The sequence below is a fragment of the Schistocerca americana genome, unplaced genomic scaffold, assembly GCF_021461395.2.
Source record: "Schistocerca americana isolate TAMUIC-IGC-003095 unplaced genomic scaffold, iqSchAmer2.1 HiC_scaffold_51, whole genome shotgun sequence".
Taxonomy (NCBI): Eukaryota; Metazoa; Arthropoda; class Insecta; order Orthoptera; family Acrididae; genus Schistocerca; species Schistocerca americana.
This window is the reverse complement of record NW_025726247.1, coordinates 637,672-657,988: the sequence shown is the minus strand read 5'-3', so window position 1 is coordinate 657,988 and position 20,317 is coordinate 637,672. Positions and strand designations below refer to the sequence as shown.

The 20,317-nt window shown below is 39.6% G+C and overlaps 1 pseudogene; it reads right to left on the bottom strand.

Moving 5' to 3' along the window:
* Positions 1–20,317, bottom strand: part of LOC124585875 — a 145,739-nt pseudogene that overhangs the window by 62,399 nt on the left and 63,023 nt on the right.

Sequence of the window (20,317 nt, the reverse complement as noted above, 5' to 3'; positions counted from 1 at the left end):
CAAGACAGAACCTATCACAGCATCCATTACGAAGAAATGATTGTTATTTTATGGTCATCTCATGAAAATGAATGGTGATCGACTAACAAAAAGAATACAGAGTTTCATCCTATCTAAGAAAACGAGGCCGAGATGGTTCAAAGAATGTGAAAAAGATCTTAAGCAGATTGGTATCTCAGAGAGAAATTCCTGAAAGGAACAAATTTAGAAGATTGGTGACCAACTACCAAGGTTTTAACATGGCATCAACATCCGAAAGACAGTGAGGGCCATTATCTGAAGGGCATGAAAAGGCACCTCTTGGAGGGGCTCAGAAGATACTGGCAGGAAGTCAAAGCTGGAGCAAGAACAAGACCCGGACACTAGAGTGAAGTCGGTTGTTACCACGCAGTCTGTAGAGACTCACCTCGATAAAAAAAATAAGTAAATAAAATTAAAAGGCTTTCAATGCAGAAGAAATAGGGGATTGAGAACAACACGAATAGAATAAAGGGGGAAAAACATGAGGAGGAAATGGACGAGTACTGGAAAAACAGGAGATGACAAGAAAAGAAGAAGAAGTGAAGTTATTACATGACGAGAGATGGTGATTGGATTTGATTTGATTCAGTTTTCATTACATACACCGAAAAAATGAGATGATTCTCGAGGGTGTGGAACATGTCAGAATGTATAACACAAAACATTTTAATATAATGAATACTACCCTGATCATTTGTCACGAGATTGTCAAAAGAGGTGAATACAATACAGTAAACTGGAAAAAGCTAATATTTACAGAATTAATACGCTGTCAGAATGAAACATTGTTATGCACTGTTAATAAATTTAGCATACACAAAATACCTAATATTGACTGTTGCAACCAAGTGCTGTCAAAACTTAAATCTAACATATTTTTACTTACGCTGGCCTAACAGTCTCTGTTAGGATATTCATCTATAGAGTAGAAGGCATTGCCTATCAAAAAGTCATTCAAACTCTGTTTAAACTGTGCTTTATCTGAAACCAAGTTTTTAATGGTTGCTGGTAATTTATTGAAAATGTGTGTTCCTGAATATTGGACCCCCTTTTGGACCAACATAAGTGATTTTAGGTCTTTATGTAGATTGTTCTTATTCCTAGTATTGATAATATGTATTGAGCTATTTGTTGGAAATATAGATATATAACTTGCAACAAATTTCATTAAGGAGTAAGTATACTGAGAAGCAATGGTTGGAATTCAAAGTTCCTCAAATAGGTTCTACACGATGTTCTTCAAAGACTGGTCCCAGATACTCCATTGCACCATTCACCGAACCTGATAACCCCGAGCCGTCAGTAACAAAAATTAAGTCTTGCTTAAGAGATTTACAACACTACATGCACTTGTTACCAAAGTCTCATTTACTTTTAGAGCTATCTGTTCCACTTCCATTTTGGTACCACTTCTCTCTGTCTTCACTATATGCCATACAGTTCTTATTTTGTTGCCCGATACAATTATCTTTTTCGCTTAATAAAGCTACTTCGATTTCTGGATTACTTGATTCAATATTTTGCAGTATTCTTTGTAATGCATTACAATTCTAATATCAGAAATGTTCCTAGATAGTAGATACAGTCTCCTTTTTGCCCCACATGATATCTTTATTCCTTGTGTAATCCATGGTTTATCTTTTGTCTTCTGTGTGATTTGAGTTACCTTTAGGGGAAAACAATTTTCAAAAGAGGAGGTAACTTTATTAATAAATGCTTTGTATTTTCCATTTGAGTCAGGTAAACATCTCTACAGTTCATGTCTTTGAGCAATTTCCTGAATTCCTCAATTTCTGGCTTATTTATTATCCTCCTGTACTCAGATTTAATATTTTTTTTCCTGACAAGTTTCAACATTTAACACAAGATGCTGCACGTCGTGATCAGATAGTCCATTTACTATTGGTTTTGTGATATGACTTTTTTCCCCTAGATTTGTTCATAAAGATATTATCAATAGCAGTCTCAGAGCATTTACATATCCTAGCTGCAAAGTTCACAGTAGGAACTAAATTGAATGATAGTGTTAAAAACACCAGCAACCACTATTTCCTCTTCTTTTGTTTTTTACACTAGCTATTCCTTTCGCTTTGTGAAATGAAGCACTGCCTAGTTCCAAAACACAGGACTACTATGACAAGGTGAAATGTTCTCAGAGTGCTACATGTATGGTAGTAAATGTAATCCGTACTATAGTTGTTTTCTGAGTAGTTATGCTGTATGTGCTTCGTTCAATCAGATGAAATGGAATAAAATCATCAATTTATTTATTTGGGCTCTTTATCACCAAGATACATTCAATGTTGGTTGAGGTTTATCTTTTGAATTCACTCCAGTGTACATTGTCAAAATTTTATCAGTTGTCAAAGTACTTGTAACACAGTTTCCGAATTTACTGCCATCCAGGAAAGTCTCCCACTCAAATTATTCTCAGAGACTGAGAGCTGGCTGAAACCCAGAGTAGAAAGCTCTGACATATTTAGTGATTAATGGAATATATATCGGAAAGGCAGGTTAGACACTGTAGGAGAGGGAGTGTCCATTGTCTCTATTGAGGTCAAAGCTGATTGTGACAGTGAAGTTATCTGGTTGCGTATAACAAGTCTATGTGAAATAACGTTAATTAATGGATGTTTTAATCAGCCACCCGGTTCTGCTATGACAGTTTTGGAGCCATTCAAAGAAAGTCTACAGACAGTAGCACGTAAATACCTAGATCATGCATTACTAGTTGGAGGTGAATTTAGCCTACTGAGTATAGATGGTAGCCTATGCCTTTATTGCAGGGGATGCAGTCAATCTTGTGAAGCACTTTTGAATGTGGTTTTCGAAAATTGTCTTGAGCACCTAGTTTGGCACGCCACATGCAATGGAAATATCTTAGACCTTGTAGTTACAAACAGCCCAGATATCATCAATGACTTCAGCATAGAGATGGGGATTAATAATCATGATAACATCATAACAACTAAGATTACAAAAATTAATAAATCAGTCAAGAAGGCTAGGAAAATGTTCATGCCAGAAAGAGCAGATAAGCAGATGTTAGCATCTCACTTAGACAGAACTGACATCACTTAGTTCCATTAAGATGGACGTAGAGAGATTATGGTCAAAGCTTAAATAGATCGTGAATTGCACTCTCAACAAGTCTGTACCTAGTAAACAAATTATGGATGCAAAACAGCCACTGTGGTTTAACAATGAAATTCAGAAAATACTGAGGAAGGAAAAGCTACTGCACTCTTAGTTCAAAAGAGAATGCCAAATGCCAACAAGGAAAGGTTACTACCACTGTCATACCTCAGCAAAAGATCTGGCTGAGAAGCAGGGGAAATTATTGTCCTATGTAAAATCACTAAGTGAGTCAAAGTTTTCCATCAAGTCACTTGACCAGTCTGGTGTGGCAGTAGGAGATAAATGTTTTAAATTTTGCATTTAAGAAATCATTCATGCAAGAGAATCATATAAACATACCGTCATTTGACAATAGTACAAAGACACCTAACAACAATCACCACAAGAGGCCAGCGCTAGCACAAGTTGTTCACATGATATTCGTTGGACTGTTGCCTGTAAACACGTGCCATGTCAGTGCTCTTGGAAGAGAGCTGTGGCAGTGACACGGCTCTGTTGTTGTTCCTGTGTAGTGATCTGCAAAGACGGGATGTTACGTTGGGGGGGGGGGGGGGGGGGGCTCGAGATTCAAGCAGTGATTAAGTACTTCATAAAGAAAGGTATGAAAGCGAAGGACATTCATGCCGATTTCCAGAATACACCAGGGGACTCTGCTCCTTTGTCTTCAACTGTTGCCAAGTGGATAAATGAATTTAAATTTGGTCAGAAGAGCTTAGATGATGATCATCCATGAATAGGTCAGAAGATGTGTCACTACTCTAGAAATAATTGCAAAAGTGCGCATAATGATCAAGGAGGATCACCAATTTAGAGGGCATGAAATTGCTCACGCTTGCCAGATGTATCTGAAAGGTATTCACAAGATGGGTCAAAAACGCATGAGAATGGACATATCACAAGAATGTTTGGCCTGTTTTAGGAGAAACAAACAAGATCTTTTGTGCTGGTTTGTGACCACGAAGAAACTTTGGTTTACTACTATACCCCAGAAACAAAGCAACAATCAAAGCAGTGAAAACATGCTGAATCTCTGCCGCCAAACTCCTTCAGCGGGGAAGGACATGGCGTCAGTGTTCTGGGATGCGCCACCAAATTCCTTCAGCGGGGAAGATCATGGCATCAGTGTTCTGGGATGAGAAGGGGATTCTGTTTGTACATTGTCTCCCCACTGGGCAAACAATTACTGAAGAATACTATGCTAACCTTCTGGACAAATTACAACAAAAGATATGCGAAAAAGGCCAGGTTTAATAAGGAAGAAAGTCATCTAGCATCAAGCCAATGCACGCTTGCACGCATGTGCCATCGCCATGGTAAAATTACACAAACTAAGGTATGAATTGTTGCCACACGTGCCTCTTCCCTAAACTGAAAATTTTTCTTTGTGGATGAAGATTCACTTAAATGAAGAATTGGTAGCCTCAGTTGACAACTATTTTGTAGGCCTGGAGGAAAATCATTGTCGAGATGGGATCAAGGTATTGGAACACTGTTGGACCAAGTGAATTAATCTACAAGCAGGGTACATTGAAAAACAAATAAGTTTCAGTGACATAAGTACTTTTTTTCTATTCTGTTTCAAGAATTTTTCAAACCACCCTCGTAATCATCCCTGACACCAGAAATAATTAAAAACAAATAAGTCGCCAGTTGCAGATGGAATCTCAATTTGGTTTTACAAAGAGTGCTATGTGGCACTGGACCCTTACTTAGCTTGTATTTATTGTGAATCTCTCACCCAGCAGAAAGACCTAAGCAACTGGGGAAAAAAATACAGAGGCGTCTCCTGTATATACGAAGGGCGAAAGAACAGACCCACGAAATTGCAGACCAATACCCATAACATCAGTTTGCTGCAGAATTCTTGAACACATTCTGGGTTTGAATCTAATCAGTTTCATAGAGACCAATAAGTTTATGTCCACAAATCAGTACAAAGCATCGCTCATGGGCACCTCAGCATGCTCTTTTGTCATACGACGTCTGTTCAAAAAATTCCAGAACTTTGTCCACAAAATTTTCTATGCTTATCTTTTAGTTACTATGGATTGTCTCCTTCAAAATACTCTCCTCCACAATTGATACACTGCTCCCAATATCATTTCCACTTCCAGGAGCAGTCTTGACACACCTCTTGCTGGGTCGCATAAAGTGCCGTCTGCGAATTTTCTTTTATCTCATCTACCATTGCAAAACTTCATCCTTTTCAACTTTGGAAATAAAAAGAAGTCTGCAGGGGTCATACTATTCTCACATGGAACATCTCATTCTCTTTTGTGAGATCCAAAAAGTTTTTTTGGTCTTGACTCATGAGCCGTGGAATGAACTTGGCGGCAACACAATGCATTCCAAGATGCTGTGTCATTTCATAACATGATCCAATTGAAATGTTACATTCTTCTACAATCTCTCGGACAGTGAATCTTCAACTGGCACACACAATTTCGTTGACGTTCCTGACACAAGCGTCATCAGGGGACATCTAAGAGCGTCCTGAACAAGGATCATTTTTGACTTTTGTAAAGCCATTTTTAAAACGTGTGAATAATTCGTAACACCGAGTATGGCTTAACCACTCATCGCTATAGGCTCCCTGCATCATTTGGTGTGTCTCTGTAAAGGTTTTCTTGAGTTTCACGCAAAATTTAATGCAGATGCATTGCTCCTCTAACTTTGCCATCACAAAATTCACAAACCCAGATTCCATATTTCTTGATTTCCGAGAAGCATTTGACATAGTGCCTCACTGCAGACTTTTAACAAAGGTACAAGCACATGGAATAGGTTCCCAGACATGTGAGTGGCTCAAAGACTTCTGAAGTAATAGAACCCACTACATTATCCCGACGGTGAGTGTCCATCAGTGACTAGGGTATCATTAGGATCGTTCCAGGGATGTGTGATAGGAGCGCTATTACTCATATTTTCTATGTGCATAACTGATCTGATGGACAAAGTGGACAGTAATCTGTGGTTGTTTGCTGATGATGTTGTGGTGTATGGAAGGTGTCATTGTTGAGTGATTTAGGAGGATAAAAGATGACTTGGACAAAGTTCCCAGATGGTGCGATAAATGACAGCTAACCCTAAATGTAGAAAAATATAAGGTACTGCAAATGAGTTGGAAAAACAAATCCATAATGCCAGAATCCAGCATTAGTAGTGTCATGAATGAAGAAGTCATATTGTTTCAATATCTGGACATAACTTTGCAATGTGATATGAAATGGAACAAACTTGTGAGGGTCATGGTAGGGAAGGTGAATAATCATCTTTCATTTTTTGGGTGGATTTTACTAGTGTGGCTCAGCTGTGATGGACGTCACATATAGGGTGCTAGTGTGATCTCTTCTTGAGTACAGTTTGAGTGTCTGGGATCCGCAAGGGGTCGAATTAAAGCAGACTTTGAGGTAATTCAGAGGCAGGATACTAGATTTGTTAACAGTAGGTTGAAACAACAACATACAAGTATTATGGAGATGTTTCTGGAACTCAAATGGGAATCCCTGGAGGGATTTTGAGGAACACTGTGCTGACTGCAGAACAATTCTGCTTGCACCAACATACATTACGCATAAGGACCACGAAGATAAGAGATGACAAATTAGGACTCATAGAGAGCCATATAGACATTCACTTTTTCTCCACTCGATTGGCAGATGGAACGGGAAAGGAACTGACTACAGTCGAATTAAAATTACTTGATAGTTGGCACTTCAAACACCAATAAGAGTTGTCAGCGTCATACTTGAACTGTCTGCTGTTGCCAAACTCCACCAAAATTGGCCAGTCACTTCCAATTCCTGGTTCAGCATTCTTTCTTGATGTATTTGTATCCCGAATTATGAACCCGACACATTTATTATGTATTTCATGACATGCGATAACTACACCAAAAACAACACACATTAACAATGCTAATGAAAGACACACATTTCATTCATAGCACTAACCAAACACTACCGAATAACTCAGCACAAGGTGTAATTCAGTATCATACTTATAGTTATCATATTCAAAGAGATCATGTTACATTAGATAAGCTTTTCACTACACTGCGTGAAACTGAAATTTTTAAGGTTGCAATTCACAGTTGGAACTGGGTCACTACATTCACATATATAAATACTTCATGCAGTGCTGTGGCATAGCACAATGGTTGGCAGATTAATATAATGTGTAGCATGTCGTAGGTTTGAATCTCATCAATGCAGCAAAATTTTTATTTCTAAATCTAACCAAATGAGTGTGATTATTATTTTCATTCAATTAATTGGTTTAAATGTATTTTTTTATTTTTAATACTTTGCTACATCATTTTTCATCATTGTTTTGACTGTTCTATTTGGTCTTATTTTTCGTCCTGTCATTATTTCTTCATTTGGAATCTGCCTCAGTCATCTATAATCCACGACTAAGGGCCCACATGGACTGTTCACTGGTTTCTAACATGGCAGCATGTGCAGCTAGGGTAAGGATAGTTACAGGTAACAAATGACACGGAGAAATTTCAATTTGCTTTCAGCCCTGAAATTGAGTTTTTGTTGTCTTGAGTTTACCCTTAAGGGTTAGCTTTAATCGCCTTGAACAAAGCGATAATGATATTAGTACTGCTGCAGACCGTTGACCACAATTTTCTCAGCTGGGTTAGGACACAAGTTTACAGTCAGGGATACAAAACGGGTTGTCTGCCCCAGTTCAGTCACTGGTCACTTTAAATCAATAGTCAACAGAGTATCCAACATTTCTGACATACCTTGCACCAGCCACTAGAAAAATTGCTCTGTGTTAAACATTTAACATAATTTGTGAAGTGAGCCGCTTGTTTGTTGTCACCTGTAACCAAACGGTAGCTGGTAGCCAATGTGGCAACATTGTTGCAGCAGGTGATTGATGTCAACTATCAAGTAATTTTATTCAGACTATTGTAGTGAGACAGGGTACCTTCTGCCATGCACCATATGGTGGCTAGTGGAGTATGTATGTAGATGTGGAATCAGTCTTTCCTTCTCATCCCATCTGGAAAGTCTCCCCTGATCTGCAGTTCTGGGTAACTTTCTCAAAATCTACCCTTTTTCCTAGACCTATCCTTCACCCCTCTTCCTTCCACTTCCACCCTTCTGCCTGAAGAATGAGCTACTGGCTCTGAAAGCTCGCCTAATTATAATCTTCTCTTATGTGTGTGTTCTGCCGCCACTTAGCGAATAGATTGTTTATCTATCCAATTCAATTATCATGTAATCAAAAGCTGCATTTAACACACCAAGTCTCTTTTACCAATCACTTTTAATATGTCCTACAGAATGTACTGTCTATCCTGTCCTTTTTTGAGATTACTGTTTTGTTGTACTTTTCTACAGGCATAATTCTTACTTATTAGGAGTCAGTTCCTTCATGTTGTTGTTGTTGTTGTGGTCTTCAGTCCTGAGACTGGTTTGATGCAGCTCTCCATGCTACTCTATCCTGTGCAAGCTTCTTCATCTCCCAGTACCTACTGCAACCTACATCCTTCTGAATCTGCTTAGTGTATTCATCTCTTGGTCTCCCTCTACGATTTTTACCCTCCACGCTGCCCTCCAATGCTAAATTTGTGATCCCTTGATGCCTCAGAACATGTCCTACCAACCGATCTCTTCTTCTAGTCAAGTTGTAGAGCTGCATGTCCTCGGGAAAAATTATGGCTGTAGTTTCCCCTTGCTTTCAGCCGTTCGCAGTACCAGCACAGCAAGGCCATTGTGGTTAATGTTACAAGGCCAGATCAGTTAATCATCCAGACTGTTGCCCCTGCAACTACTGAAAAGGCTGCTGCCCCTCTCCAGGAACCGCATGTTTGTCTGGCCTCTCAACAGATACCCCTCCGTTGTGGTTGCACCTACAGTACGGCCATCTGTATCGCTGAGGCACGCAAGCCTCCCCACCAACGGCAAGGTCCATGGTTCATGGGGGAGTTCCTTCATAGTCAACAGTTAAGGAATGGGTGGCTGAATTCATATGTGGCATATGTCTGTAAGATGACTCATGAACAACTTCCTAGAATTACAATCAAATATGAAAATGCTGAGAAAGAACACAGTGTGATATTGCAAGATCAGTAATTAAAAAGATGTGCAAAACAGTTGATGCTGTGGCTGTACCAGAAAGTGAGTGGCATGTCTGTTGAAGCCTGACTACAACCTAATGTGAAAAACAATTTGGGACAATCTGACACACAACTGATTCTATGCACCAATCTGTTCCCGTGGATGAGAGATGACCGAAATGAAACAGCAGTTGTACAAAAATAGCCGAGGTGACTTCATCGGAGAGAAAGAGTGGTCATTGTTTTCTAGGATGCAAAAGGGATTTGTATTTTAGATTAGCTTGCAAGACTGAAACAATACCTCACAAATACTATGCAAGTATTCTGACTCAACTGGATGAAAAAATATGGAGCCAAGACCCAGGGGGGAAAAAAAAGTTCATCGTCAGTGAAATGCATATGGTCACAAAGGCACTTTCACAATAGGAAAACTGGGAGTTTCAAGTGTGAAGTCTTCAAATATCTATTCCATTCTCCAATTTTTTCACATTCTGACTTTAGCTTCTTCTTCTTTTCTTTTTGTATGAATGATTCACTTAAGGCTACATGCGTCACAGCTCAAAACCGTTTTGTGAGTCAACAACTGGATATGTTTTCACTGCTCTGTCTCTTGTAACTCCGTTGGACATGGAGGTAGCAAATGAGGATGTAGGATGTCCATGACATACTGCTGTGCTGTCAGAGTGACCTGAAGTCATATCCGATGCTGCCCCACACGCCCTCTCCCTATGTCGTTGTCATACTCACTGACAACTGTCATCGCGGGTCTTGCAGAATGTGACTCACTGCTGATCACATGACAGGTGCAGGTGTGAAAGGGTTACAATGTGCTCGGCGTACATTACAGCGATTCTCCTATGGGCTCGTCAGACACGGTCAACCGGAAGCTTGCTGACAAGCACGCCGCCCTTACGTTCCCAAGCAGACCAACATGGGGCCACCACCATATCTGAATGTCTCACAAATCTGCATATTGCATAATTCAATCAGCCTGGCAAATGGAGACACACAATTAGGCCCCTTAAAATTTTGTTACGTGCTGATAATGCTGACTCACAGAAGTACAGGGCATCTGTGTCCTTCACAGGGATCACTCAACATCTTACACTCTTCCCATCTCTTATTGCTCCTACCATTCATGGTAACAATCCGAGACACAAACAAAGCTAATGCAATCTGGTGGCCTTTGTATCCATTTCAGAGAGTTGCAATTCTCATAATTTACCACTGGTATGCACACTCGTGAAACTATGTTGCTTCAGGAAGCTTCCCTTTTTTTTCTTCAAGCAGTTTAGTTCTTTGAATCCATTTTTCTTGTAGCTCAGAATAATTATTTTATTGTGTAGCAAACTTACAGACTAGCATTCTGGCCTGAGCTGTCAGAGTTGGCGGTCATGTGTGTGTGAGGTGTGCTTGCTTGTGTGAATGAATGGTGTGTATTTCTATTTCTTTTTCTGATGAAGGTTGTGGCCAAAAGCTTATGTATAAGTGTCTTAACTGTGCCTGTCTGCATTTTAACGTGCCATCTTTATGGTAATTAGCACTCTATCTTTTCCTACACTGCTGATATTCCAACCTGGAGTTTCCATTGTTTGAACTTACGGTCTACTGTTTTATGTTGCAGTGCACTTCTACAAGTGTAATACACAAATGTTGTCTTAGGAAAGAGTCACAATAACATCCATGTCTACCGTTTGCTATTTTTTACGAAATAGCATGTCACACTCGAAATTTAACTTAGCCAATGAAATAAGTTTGAAGATTTATTGTGTGTAAAAGACACTATGGCCCACTGTGTGGGAAATGTGGGAAGTTCTGTGCAGAGACTGAGTTATCCACAGACGTGGTAAGTCTGGGGAGCTATACGGGTGTTAAAACATCGCCACCTGCTGGGATGAGGGGCCACTTACTCTGTGGTGGCACTGTGCCAGCAACGAGCTCGACCCATTGATTAGCACCGCAGATGACAATGAGCAACCAGCTGCTTCTCTGTGCAGAGATATAAAATTTATCGATTTTGGACATCGGGTGACAATCTGTCACATGGAGAACAATGTTTACTCTGGCAATTTTAACACTAATCTAGTGTTCTGCAACATATTAATGTGAAATGTTGTCTATGATGTTGAGGAGTGTATGTTAAACTGATATCTGAGAATTTGTTGTTTTTGTGGCACTATCTGGAAAATGGCCTCTCTTGCGGCTCCAAGCATAAATGTATAGTGAAGAAGAATAATTAGCACAGCACACTGGAACCGAGTAGGGATCCGGTTTACTGCTCGGCCACTAAATTAGCATATTGTGAGTACACCAGAAGAGACGCTGTACACACTTGCATATACTACATACACCAGTACAAGCATCGATCAAGCTACTGTGAAACTGCACTCTGTGTGACTCATCACTACATCAGAATACCGTAAATGTGGTGATTCCAATATCGTAAGGTCTCTTCCTGTTTGTTTTCATCAGTTGGATCTTATTTTTCAAGTATGTGGGAATCCAATGAGCTGCCTGTTTGGATACATTCTTTCTGTATGTCCCACAAGTTGGATTCTTTGGAGACACATTGTAACAAGAGTTTTTAGGAATTTGCCTGGAGATTTCACGCCGGGTTCTGTGTGATGTGTTCCATCTTTTATTCTTTGACCTAAGATTTTTACTACAATTTTACATTCTTCTAATTCAGTTTGCTGTTTTCATGTCTTGTGTTGGACAAAGAGTCTATCTCATGCATAAAGAAATTCTAATTTGATCACTGTTGTACAATGTTAGATTTTTGAGTTCCAGGAAAAATACTTTTAGTTAACTGAGAGACAGTCTGTATTTTCTGAAGTCTGGATTCTATGGCCTTCTTTTCATTATGATGTTCAGTGGTCTTTTTCACCTAATTATTTAAACTCTTTTAACACCAAATACTATGTCGTTGCCTATATAAGTTCAACTAGTGCCATTTTGGTATCAGCCAAGAATTTTTTCTCCAGGTGAAATTAGTAGTCCAATTTTCCTAGCTTGCTCCCTTAATATTTCAAATTGCTTTAGCACATCAGTGATGTTTTTGTCAATTAGTATTATGTCATCGGTATAGGTTACACAATATAGTTCTATCTTTAAGTTTACGTTCTAGTCAGTGTAATAGTGCACCTGCTCTTCTCCATTACCTTACAATTTTCTTAGGGGCATAGTTGAATAGCAATGTGATATGCCATCCCATTTTCATATTCTTATGTCTGTCTTAAATTACACTGCTTGAAAAAAAGTGAGACACTCAGAAGGTGGGGAGAAAACAAATTGAAACATAGCTAATTTAGAGGGTATGTGATGTTATTTCAGTGATAACAAAACAGAGTCAAATTTACACAGAACTTATCAGTTTGAGCCAACTTATCAATACAGCAATGCACCTTGTCTGGCCTGGACAGTGCGGGAGGATGTTGTAAAGCTGCTGCATACCCTCCTGAGAAAGGTGATCCACAACTGTTGTAACTGGACATTGCAATCATGGATACAGGCAGTGGGATGGAGTTGACGTCCATGTTGGTCCCATAATGTTCTATCAGGGACAGATATGGGGATTTTTCTGGCCACAGGAGTATATCAACATCACGCAGACAATTTAAAGAGACACATACTACATGTGGACAAGCACTGGCCTGTTGAAAAATAGCACCACAACACTATTACACACTGCTGTACCATCAGAGTTCCCTCGGCCATTACAAGTCGTGACTTGAAGTTATACCCAATGGCTCCCCACACCATGGGACTCCTTTGTGACCCCCCCCCCCCCCCCCCCCCCGCCCCCCCAAATGTGGAAGAATGGGACCTCTCCCCATCTCCCCGGGTTACTGTCAAACTTCTCCACGATAGTCATTTGGAGCAGTGCAGGACTGGGACTCATTAGTGAACATAATGTGACACCATTCATTAGCAGTCCGTACTTCTCGATCATGGCACCACTTCACATGCAGTCATTTGCTTGGGTGTTAATGGCAGCCTATGCGCAGGACGGCAATTCCATAGTCTGGCTGCTCCTAGCTGTATGACACAGCATGTTGCAAGGAGTCTATTACAGTGAACTCCTGTTTATCCTAAATGATCGGGACGTTGGCCGGTTCCGATAACAAAAATTTCAGATAAATCAAAGTCCCCCTGTTTTCACATGTGAACACTCCAAATTGCGTCAATATTGCAAAATACAATCGTAAAACGTGTGTAGGGTATGTAAAACGTTACTGATACGGTTGCAAATAACCCTGCACTTTTTTACTGAAAAATTGTGTTGACATGTTAAAAAGGCACCAAACTATGATTGAAAACTCAAAGTTTTTAAATGCTGTATAACAAAGCTCGTTTATTTTGCATTCTTACAGAAAAAAAATCTCCCTTATTTGGCAGCAGGAAAAAACAGGAGTTTTAATTTTATTAGCTGCTCTTTTGAATAAAAAATAAACTACTGAACAAAATTATGAAACAAATCTAGAGATTACTCAAAGGAACGAAAAGTCTGTCTAGAGGAACTTTCAATAAAATTAGAAAAATAACTTTTTAAGTTATGGACATATAAGTTCTAGGATGCTCCATTACAGTTTATTTTTTGGTAACGAATTCACAAATGTCTTTTTTTTGTTTTTTTGCTTGAGAAACTATTGCTGCAACAATACATCTCCAACGTTGAAATCAAACTATTTCAGGATAAATCGTTTCCTCCTGTTGGCTGATGTACTCCAGGGCAGTTTGGATCACTTCGTAACAGAATGTGTGAGGAATATTTTTCTCTGATTCATCATCAGAAACATAGTCTTCTGACACTTTATGATCGGTCACAATTTGGACGATTCCATCCTCAGTCACATGAAAAAATGCCATTTTCCATCCACTCTTCAATGTCTTCGAAGTGCGTGTCTTTACAACCAGCTTCTCCAGTAAATTCACCAAAATTATGTCAGCTTGAGTTTTGGTGTTGCCTCCTCCTTCCCACCACTTAGGTTGCCTTACGATCTAAGAGTTTTTTCCAAGACCTAACAAGAGGAACTGGAGGAATTAGATTCCAAGCTTCAGCAATCAATGAATGACACTTAAAACATCGATTTTTTTAAGAGCTTCCACAAAATTATCTGCAGCATCAATCACACCTATTAAGTATTCCAGCATCTTGCATCTGTAATGTTTTTCCATCGCCTCAAGAATACCTTGGTCCATCGGTTGACATAGAGATGTGACATTTTGTGGGAGAAATACAACTTTGATATCCACATCTTGCAGATCACCTGGGTGATAAGGAGCACTGTCCACAAGAAGTAGCGCTTTTCAAGGAAGTCCATTTCCTTCCATGTAATTTACTACAGCTGGAACAAACTCTGCCTGGAACCACTCTCTGAAGATGGCACGGCACTGTTCATACATGCCTTAAGACTGATTCGTGTACCTCAGTGGCAAAGCTGGTTGGTTGGTGTCTAAATGCTCTTGGTGTTTTGGATTTGCCAATTAAAGTAAGACACAGTTTATGATTGCCAGTGGCATTACTGCAAGTGAGGACAGTAAATCTTTCTTTGATTTTCTTGTATCCAGAAGCCATTTCTTCTTCTTTAGAGGCAAGGATTTTCGTTGGCAGCATTTTGTAATTCAACTCAGTTTCATCACATTTGTAAAGTTGATTGCCAGTATAACCTCCTTTGTCAATAATTGTGTGCAGTTTCTTCTTAAAATCAGCGTAGCAGCTTCACCCCCAGATAATGATTTGGCACTGATGGCAATTTCATGAATGCCATGCCGCTTCTTGAAGCGATCCTGCCGGCCATTACTTCCGAGGAATTCTTGCTTCTTTCCTTCAATCAGCTCATCAGCTCATTTTGACAAAGTAGAGGACCTGAAACTGACACACCTTTGGCTCTTATTTATTCGTGCCACAAAAATAATGCCTCTTCTAACTGAGGATGTGCACCTGTTCTCATTGTTTTTCAAGATTTCACTGCGCTGCCCAATGCTTGGATGGAACAAAATTTTTCAATTCTTGATCGATTTGTCTTCCGATCAGTAATTGTACTCCTACTCTGCAGCAACTTTTGTGGGTGGCTCACCAGCATCAATTCTCTGCAAAGTGTGAAGCTCTTTTTCCAACAAGATCACATTCGTTTTATGTTTTGTGCCCGTAGTCACGTTCAGTGTTCTTTTTACAGACACTCGACTTAGTCCTTTATGGTTTTTGGCCCCTTTTATCTCTGGACACTTTAAGGCACATAGTGGGAGCACAAAACCTCAAATCAGAAACACACAGACGCACGACTTGACAACACTCGAGATGCACTAGACAAACTTTTGACTTTTGAAACCAGGCTGTGGCAGCCATCAAATGAAAGCATTCGATACATCTATGCCATTTCCTCTGTTCTACCCAAGCCCACGTGGCAACACAACAGGGTGTTGTACATTCACTGTTAAACACTCAGCTTTGATGTACCGACAACAAGTGGAAAGTGTTAGGCGGCGCACTCTAATTGTCGGTTTTGACAGGGCTACGTTGCGCTGCATAGAACAATACTGTATGTACTGTACTTCCAAGGAGTTCCAATAGATGGCAGTGGCATGAAACCATGCAATACGAATAAGAAACACAATAGAGCTTCAACCAACACACGCACGAATTGACGATACTTGGACTTTTGACACGCACCAGTGCACTGATTAGTAGTAGATTGCCAAAAAACACCAGCAAATGCTTGGCTCCAGGTGCACGCAAATTGAAACTTGTCAAGTGTCAATCTAGCTAGCCAAAAGTGTAGCTGCACGAGAGTTTACTGTACTTGTTCTCAGATGGCAGTCACAGACGTGAACAGATTACAATGTACTCAGTACACTACACAGTGATGCTCCCTTGTAGTGGTCTGATGTAGTCAACTGGAAGATTGATGATGAGTATGCCCTTACTTTCCAACATCAGGCCACTGTCAGATCCAAATACTCCAAAAATACAGATGTTGCAAGGTTTAACCAGGCGACCAAATGGACATCCACAATGAGGTTTCTTTCAAACTCTCATCAGAAAATGCTGTTTCACACCAATATGCAGCACCTTCATATCCTCCAGAGTGATGATTCAACATCTGATGCTATTCACATCCCTTATATACCACACGATGCTTGCTAAACAGCAATAAAAACAAAGAACACTAATGAATAATGAAGGAAAAGACGGACTGTTACTTACCATAAAGAAGATACATTAGGCTGCAGATGGGCAGAATTAAAAGACACTTACATAAAGCTTTCAGCCACAGCCTTCATCAGTAAGTAGTAATCTGTCTTTTCCAACATTGTTGATATTCCTACTGGAGTTTCCATTGTTTCAAGGACACTGATGCTTTTCTGTGAGTGTTTCCTTTATGATGTTTTATGCATTTTAGCTATTTTTAAAAAAAGAAAAAAAAAGAAAGAAAGAAAGAAAGAAAGAAAAAGATTTGTTGCTGGAAAACTTCTGAAGTCCAATAAAGGAGTTACAACAGCCATATATGGTTATCTGGTGGACCTTGCAGATCCAAATTCTAGGGCTGAAATGTACTGTTGACCAATGAGCATTAATCAGAATGAATACTAAATAAAAAATTAAATCCAATTTTACACATAAAACACAGGTTCTATCACTGTTGTTTTTCATTCTATTTTGCTCTTATGTTTGCTATGACTTTTTAAGCAGAAATTTTCTTTCTATCTATAGAGTTACATTTGCTGTAATGTATCTTACCTGCATGTTGTTTCTTCTTTCTTCTCACTGCTGCCCCAATCATGGCAAGCAAGTCATCCTCACTGCATTTGCTTCGTATTGCATCTCTGTAACAACAGTTAAAACACCCGTTAAACAGTACCAGGCAATTACCACACAGTGAAATGTTGGTACACTAAAAAGGAAGAAAAACTTTGCAGAAATCTTCAACAGTAATCTTGTAGTCTGCAGTAGGCAACAGCAGGATAACAAACCCACTGGACAAGAATGGGAAAGTCATGATAGAAGTTACTTTGATTTTTATAAATAAACAGGTATCTTACACAAATGCTCAAGAGTATACATAGGATCTCGGGCTGAAGAGGTGGAGCAGAAACTGACATTAGTTTTGTTGAAGAGGGAGTACTGGAACACAGCACAATTCCTTGCAAAATGAAGCCAAATTTATTGATAAACTCTTAATTAATTGCCAAGCTCACTAATGTGACCATTTTACAACAGGTACTTACTGCTTGGAGTATATGTGACTTTTCAGGCTTGCTTGATAGATCTGTTGCAAAAACACTTTGGGTTCCCCACCAGATAACATTATGCAAGTCCCTCCCTCAATATTTCAGTGACACAACGTTTTGGCATCTTCAGGTGGTGGTGATTTCCACCATCACTGCTGCAAGATGCAACTGGCAATTTCCACATGACAGCTTTGAAATTTATCATGTGGATGACTATGACCATCATATTTAGAATTCAGAGGATTTCATAGAATACCTGAAGATGCTTAAACTAGAACTTTCAGATCTTTTAGTTAGCTCAAATGTTATATCATTACTTACAAAAGTGCCCTGCAGCCCTCATTAGAGGTTATTAGCAGCAAGTTTGAGAAAGAAATTGTGGTGCTGTTTAAAAATGTGCATACCTCATCCTATTTCTTATGTAACACCAACTACTTTAATCAAGTGGACAGTGTTCCCATGGGAGATCCTCTATTTCCCTTAGTAAATATCCAACATTCCTCCTTCTGGCAGAATGCTGAAGAGACATTTGTGGTATGGTCCACATAATACAGACACTACCTATGTTCCTGCAGCATTTGCACTCGCTCCATCTGAATATTCAGTTCACTGTGGAAGTACAAAAAGATAGCAGCTTACCATTCCTGGATGTCACGGTTAGAAGAAAAGCTGACAGAACACTGGGGCATAGTCTCTACTGCAAACTGATACACGCAGAGTTATATTTGCGGTCCAAAAGTTGCCATCACCCTGCACAATGTGGTAGTATCTTACACTCCCTGGCACATAGAGCACACGTGATCTCAGATACCGACAGTCTGCCTGGTGAACTGTAACACCTAAGAACAGTGTTCCAGCAGAATGTTTATTCTTGTAAACAGATTTGCAATGTGTTCTGAGCAAAGCAAGTTCAGTGTAGGGATGTAAATGAAGATACTTAGACAAGCACTGCAAATGGCTTTCCTACCATATTTCAGTGGCATGTTTTCAAAAATAGAAAGAATCACAAAGAGAAACAGAATCAAGTGTGTTTTTCATCTACCAGCAAAACTAAGGAATTGTTTGTGTTCAGTTAAAGACAATCTTGACCTTAGAAAACACAGATCATATATAAGATCTGATGCCATTATGGGAAATCTTATATAGGGCAGACACCTCACATTGTGCAAGAACACTGTGTTCAACAGTGCTGACAAAAATGCCACCCAGTAAATTAGTGGTAGCAGAGCACTGCCTGAATACAGGGCACCACACGTTTCCCAAGAGCACTGAAATTTTATCCTCAGCATCATCACTCTAGGATTGTGTTTTTAAGAATGAGGCATGTATCCCTACGGTGGGCAATCTTACCAACAGGAATATGGAATTTTGACTAAGCACTGCCCAGAATCCAGCACTGACTGCCATGAAATTAAAACAGTAGAAACCAGATCCTCCGATGTATGACCTGATGCAGCACCTTGCAGAGAGTTAATTCAGCTTTTAACCACATGAGTGGCCAGAAGTGCAGTCATTGCCCACAACACATAAGCAGAAGGCTACTATGAATGGCATTTCCATCCAACTGGGAGTGCCTTCGTACTCCTGCTTCTAGCCTGACAAATTTCAATTCTGCTGTGCAAATATCACCAGTCACATCTTGCAGCAGTGATGACAGGACCCACCACTACCTGAAGATGACGAACAGTTGTGTTGGGGAAATATTGTGAGGCTTGCACAAAGTTATTCAGTGGCAAATCTGAGAAGATTTGTATACATTATTTTTCTGTGACGCAGGTAACATGCAGCAAAATGTGATAACTTTCCGCATTTGCCTTTTTGTACATTTCAAAATACCCCCAAAAATTGGTGAGAAACACTGAACATATGACATAACCAGATGACATACCCCACAGTATGTGCAGCAGTCGGGGCTGAGTGTAAAGGAATGATTGAGCAGTGCAATACTTTCATTTGAGCAAACAGAGCAAATTTCGAAAACATTTTGTAAATATGATCTGTTGTAAATGTAGATGTTACAAAATTATTGTCCCTGCTGTAATCAAGCAAAAGCAGTTCTGATTTTGTGTTTTTTGCTTTTGTCCTCTTTTTGTTTACAGACATTAGTTAGTAAAGAAAACATAGGTCATTTAATGGCATTGATGCTATTCTGAAGTTTATACTCATCTACTTTTTATGCAATACGGTAGGTTTTCATTGTACTGTACTTTGCAAGAAATCAAGGAAACTGCAAGATCGGTAAATAAAATAATAAACTTCAATATAAATACATAATTGTTTAACACAATGAAAAAATACTGCCTGCCAGATGCAAGACTCAAATCCTGAATGCCATCACTAAAGTCGCACATGTGTGTCCGCAGCCACAATGATATGAATACTTGACTTGGGTTGGGATGATCAAGTGTGACAGACCGAGAGGCTCTACCACTGCAAGCATGGCAAGGTACATCATCTGGTGACATTTATCATTCACTTTTGACACATTTCCCAACATTTGTATCGTATCCAACATTTGTGATCCCATGTGTCTTGTATTAAATTACTTGTCTCAGGGTCATCTACAGTGCTTTGGAGGTTTTTAAATGTTAATACGCATCACCCTGTGTGTGTGTGTGTGTGTGTGTGTGTGTGTGTGTGTGTGTGTGTGTGTGTGTGTGTTTATATATATGAAACAAATACTAACAAAGAGATAGAGGGCCTGGCCAGTACTTACATCAGCTCAGTACAGCCGATACATACACAAAACAGAACAGAAAATTGACGTATCCTAGCTTTCGGAACTTCGTTCCTTCATCAGGGAGGAGAGAGGGGAAAAAAGAGGAAGAAGGGAAAGTGGATTCAGTT